Source organism: Cupressus sempervirens, chromosome 2 (genome assembly GCF_028749045.1).
Source record: "Cupressus sempervirens isolate cs-2001-9-10 chromosome 2, ASM2874904v1, whole genome shotgun sequence".
NCBI lineage: Eukaryota > Viridiplantae > Streptophyta > Pinopsida > Cupressales > Cupressaceae > Cupressus > Cupressus sempervirens.
Window position 1 is genome coordinate 29020107 of NC_143119.1, and position 6187 is coordinate 29026293.

Sequence of the window (6187 nt, forward strand, 5' to 3'; positions counted from 1 at the left end):
AAACCAAAAGAAAACACTTTATGAAGATTTTCCAACTTTACAAACAAGTTGGCAAAGTCCTACTATAAGGTTGTCAAAACAAGGCTAGAACATAGCCCTTGTGTTTTTCCATGTTCCTTCAGTTCTTGAAGACCCTTCCACTACCTTAACATGTTCATATAGACATGATACAGCCAAGAAAAAAAATTCAATTGATGAGCTTACAAGTTCACACAAAGACCTTTACAAGTGTTGCTGTCATACAACCAAGAAAAGAGGGTTTTAACACTTGGAATTGTGTGCTGCTCACAAAACCCACATAAAAAGAATTAAAAAAAAATTAGTTATATGAATAGAAAATTCAAAAATAGAGATGATTCTATCACTTTTAGGCCTCCACCATATACCAAACACCCAAAACACAAAGGCTAAAAACTAAAGCTAGAAGGGGGTTTTCAACCTAATTTTGCAAAATCTTGTGTAACTCACTTTATAGAGCACACAATCACCTTCAATTGCACCAAGATTATTGTAGTAACATTACCTATGACTTTCCACACCTGGTTTCATGTTTTCAATCACCTAGCACGTCTTATGTTGCTGGTTATAGCCATATTTCCACTAGCCAAGACACTTTTCTTGCCTAGGGCATCAACAACAATTGTTTGGCTTCATATTGAAGAGCCCTTATTTTTGGAAAATAATTTAAATTGTGTGTTTTTACAGTCCCATAAAATTATGAGGTTTTAATAGTGGAAAATGGAGAAAGAGTCCATTTAATTCAAACTGCTACTATAAACTAGAAAAGTAGTAAAAACTTCAAAAACTTAGGTACAGTATTATAAAAGCTTATAACTATCAACTTGAACACTTGAAAAAGACTAATACTAATGAATATAACTATTCCAAACAAGAAAAATTAGACTTCAAACAATCATCTACACCAAAATGCTCATTTACCATGTGGTTGCAATAAAAGAATGCACACAAAATCTGTACATGTACAACCACTAAACTTGCCAACCCTTGGCACAGCACAAAAATTTAAATAAATAGATTTTTCCAACCTTGAATAGGTGGTTTCTAGCCTCTAAATACCTTTCCCAACCAAGTTGCTCATTTGGGAAAAAAAATTGCAAAGTTGTCAAAAGGCAACTTTGCAATTTTTTGACAACTTTTGCCATATCTTGGAAAGTTCACAAGATGAGCCCACCAAACTTGGTATGAGGTATGATTAGGTGGAAAATGATGTTTTAAAGTATTTTGGAATCTTTTTCAACCCTTCCACCTATTTGGTCAAAAAATTCCCTATTTTGCAACTTTAGGCAAATTACACAATTTAGTAGCACAATTGGGCTCAAACAAAGTTGACACTCTATCTAACCACCTACAATGACCTAGTAATTCCTATTATTCTCTTAGTGATGTGGCTAGCATCACTACAAACCAAAAATGGACAAAGAATCTCTAGGTCTAGTTTTAGCCTACCTAGGTGCTCCTACACCTTAACCCCCCGCCCCCCCAAAAGGGACAGTCAACTAAATACATCTTGAACTCACCCTCAACCACCCAAGTAGCCTCTAAATTAGTTTTTCCCTTCCATTTGATAAGGTGCTCAAAATACACCATGTGCCTAGTTTCCTTTGTGGGTCTTGTTTACAATACCTTCTCTACTTCCAACTTGATAACTTGAGGTGTTGCAATAGGTTCCACATATTTATGAGCATCTATAGTAGTCAGAGATACAACACCCTTGAAAGCTATCAAATCTTCAACATTAAATATTGGTGATATGCATAGATCATGAGGTAAATTCACCTTGTAAGCATTTGCTCCATACCTTGCCAAAATCTTTCATGGTCCTATCCTCTTCATTCGTAACTTGGTGGGAATACCTTTTTGGAGTATTGCTTTTTTCAAATGCACCATGACATAGTAGCCAACAGAAAATTGTATATTTTTCCTCTTTTCATCCAATTTAGCCTTGAGGTTTTTAGTGTTCTCTTGGATAGTTTGCCTAACTTGGTTATGAATCTCTTTCATAGTTTGAAAAAAGTCTTTTGTTTGTCCACTCCTCTTATCCAAGTCTCCAAGATTCCTTAACTCATACACACCTCTAGTATGCATGCCATAAAGACCTTAATTAATCATAGCTCCTTTTTCTTTCATGCATATGAGACATTTCTCCACATACCTGGTAACATCTTTGACAAGTCTAGGCCAAAAGTAGAATCTTTGTACTAGTTCCAAAGTTTTGCTCATGCCAAAATGACTACTTAAGCTTCCATATTGTTTCTCTTGAATGATATTCTCCCTTATAGATCCCTTGCAAACACACAACTGATTACCCTTGAAAAATAAACCATTTTGCAAAGTATATTATGAAAACTTGTTATGAAAATGATTCTCAAAATCTGAACATACCTTGTATGCTTGACCAAAATCATCATCATCTTTGTAGAGATGTTTAAATCTTTCTATTCCCATGCTATGTAACTACACTTCTTGGAATATGATGACCCTTCTACTAAGTGCATCTGCCACTTTTTTAAGTTGCCCTTTCTTGTGCATAATGATGAAAGTGAAAGCTTGCAAATATTCCATCCATTTCAAGTGCCTATTTCTTAATTTCTCTTGGATATTTATGTAACTAAGGGTTTAGTTGTCTATAAACACCACAAAGTCCTTAGGTAATAGATAATGCCTCCACTTCCTAAGATATTGCATGAAGGTGTACAACTCCAAGTCATAAGATGAATACCTCTTTTTCACTTCATTAAGTTTTTCAATATAAAAAGCTATGGGCCTACCCTCTTGACTCAAAACACCACCTATGGCTAAACCACTTGCATCACATTCTAAGGTGAAAAACTTCTCAAAGCTAGGTAATTGAAATATAGGCTAGGTAGCTACTTGTTTCATCAACAACTCAAAGGATTTTTTAGCCTCTAGGGTCCACTTAAACTTGGTTTTGGCCCCTCCTGTGATAGTATCCAACAAACATGCATAGATCACACTAAAGTTTCTAATGAACTTCCTATAGAATTGTGAAAAACCATGAAAACTTCTAACCTCAATGGCTATAGTAGGTGTTATCCAACTCAAGATAGTAGAAACTTTCTCTTTATCCATCTTCAAAGAACCTTTGGATATGAAAAAACCCAAATACACTAACTCTTTCTTGAAAATTTCATAGTTCTCAAGATTAATAGCCAACTTCTCTTCATGAAGCCTCTTTAGGACTACCTCCAAATGCTTGACATGTTCTTCTTTTTTCTTACTATAGATGAGAATATCATCTAGGTACACCACCACAAATCTTCCAATGAAGTCCTTAAGTAGTTCATTTATGATTCTCATGAAGGTACCTGGAGCATTTGAGAGACCAAATGGCATTACAAGCCACTCATAAAAACCATCATTAGTCTTGAATGTTGTTTTCCATTCATCTCCCTCTTCAATCCTGATTTGGTGATAGCTACTCTTAAAATCCAACTTTGTGAAGTACATAGCACCACCTAGACAATTCATTAGGTCTTCAATCCAAGGTATGGGAAACCTATACTTGATTATGATCTAGCTTATTGCTCTTGAATTAGTGCAAAGCCTCCATTTTACTCACTTCTTGGCTGCCAAAAGCATAGTAACTTCACATGGGCTTACACCCTTTTGAATTAGGTCTTGATCCAACATCTCTTCAACTTGTCTTGCAACTTCCAAACTCTGATCTAGGGTGAGCTTATAGGATACTTTGTTGGGAAATGAAGCATCAGGAACAAAGTCAATGTGATGACTAATGACTCTCCTAGGAGGTAAAGTAGCTAGGGTACCATTACTTACAATATATTTGTACTTATCAAGCAAGGTTTTCATTTCAATAAGCAAAGGTTCTTTTTAAAAAAAATTCTTATCTTTGGACTTCAAGATGATAGCAAGTCCCTAATTTTCAGCTTTTTTAAGTTCCCTTAAGAACTCCTTCTCACCATACAACAACACCTTAGGAAGCATATCTTGTGTTCCCTCTTCTTCTAGAAAAGAGTAAATTTTAAATGTATTACATCCTTTCTTGAATGAAATGGAATTCATCCTACCATCATAAACCATCTCTCTATCAAATTTCCAAGGTCTACCTTACAAATGATGGCGTTGTGTTTCTATTCGGATTAATCTTATGGTTTCAAGTTCTTGTAAAACTTGGTAGTGCTTAATGCTGATCTTTAGCTTTTGTTAAAGGGTTTTGGCTCCCTTCAAAACCTATTTTTTCCTTAATCTAAAATAGAAATGTTTTCTTTTCAAAGTGATGGACGAAATACTTACAACTTACAAAATTGAAGGGAACTCATGACTGATGGGATTCCTTGCACATTGCAACCAATGCCTCAAAACCCAAGAGTGAATAACAATTCAATGCCTATTAGAATACCAAGGAAATATACCTTTAATACTAAAGAATCCAACTTGGTCAACTAGAAAATGTAGTGCAGTTGGAGATTTAAAAAGGACAAATGTAAATATATTCATGTTTGATATGCTACAAAGTTGCCCCAATCAAAGGGAAGCACCAAGTTTTAAAAAATTGATCATACAAAAGAAACACCTTGTTGGTGTAAATAAGTATTTACTTATTACACTTACTTAAGTTTTACTTAGGTTAATGCATTATTTAACTATTTTGCATTAGTTTATTATTTATTTAGGTGAGACACTTAGGAGTTTGTGAACTCTCATTGAGTTACCCAACTCTAATTATGCACATGGTGTCTACAACATAGGAGTATGCATCATTCATTGAGTTGTCATCTTGACAACATAGTTATTCATACTCCTTATTTAGAACATGTTGTCTACGCCACTAATTTGCATGCTACACCATTGTAGGCTTATCCTCACATCATCGCACTTAATCCCATGCTCAATGGAGGATAACCCATATATGGTGGACATGTGCTTGGTTGTATGACATATCATGATGCTAACTTCTATATATTCTAGAAGCTCTCTTGAGGCCTTTATATTCAAGCACTCCTAGTGTACTCTCATCCAATTATTGAATGAATATCATCATTTTGATCATACTCTATCTATTTTGGTCTACTATGTGCTTGTGTTGAGTTCTTTAGTCCTTGGGTGAATTCTAGCCTAAGCCAAATTCTTACACATCTAATGCAGGTCCTTAGAAGATAGGATCACAATATGTTAACACCTATAAGGCTATGCCTACCATGTATAAAGTCAATGCACGAAGTGCCTCCTTTCTTGCTTAGTCTTAATTTTTTTTGAAGAAATTATCACAATAATTGTAATGTCATTCCACTTTTGATAGCTCAAAAGTTAGGAGTTGCTCCACAACCCACTAATAAAATAGTGATTCAACTTGACAAAAAAATAGTAAAATTTCTTGGGGTATTGAAATATGTTCACATATAGTTACATATAGACCTCTAAATTCAAGATACCATAGACATACATGCGGTGGAAATTTTGGAAATATACAACTTACTATTAAGTAGTGAATAGACTAGATGTCCTCACCTAATTTCACTCAATTATGGTTACCTTGGATGGAATTGAATAATCAAATCAAGGTAGATGTTGAGCCAAAATTAAAGAAAATGATCACAGAGTACAATGTTCTGAAGTAGAATTTCTTCAATCAAAATTAGGATCTTACAAGGTAATGGCTCTGTACATCATTATAGTTGGAAAATTAGATGATCAAAATATAGAATTACTGAACAATACCCTACAAGAAGAGATCATGCCTAAATTCATAGAGAACATGGTTGCAAATTTTCAATGCTTATGTGAAGAAGAAAACCCAAATATCTTGCTCCTTCTAGGATTTTGTAGGTTGCACGAAGTAAGTCATTTGGAATTTGAGTCCTCACATTATCAAGAAGTGATCACTCAGGTATTAACTTAGATAATACACTTCAAAAATAGTCAAACCTTAAGTGGGATATGTTAGAAATAGGGATTGCTAAAAGGGAGGGGGTGAATTAGTAATCTAAAAACTTTAGTCTCCAACTAGATATTATTTCTTACTTTAAACCATGCATAACCAAGAACTAAACAAATGTTGAATAGTAACAATAAAAATACATAAAGATAACTCATAATGTCATATTTTGTTAACTAGGGAAACCCTTCCAAGGGAAAACCCTAGGGGGGTATGATACCCACTAGATAATATATAGATGTATAAGTT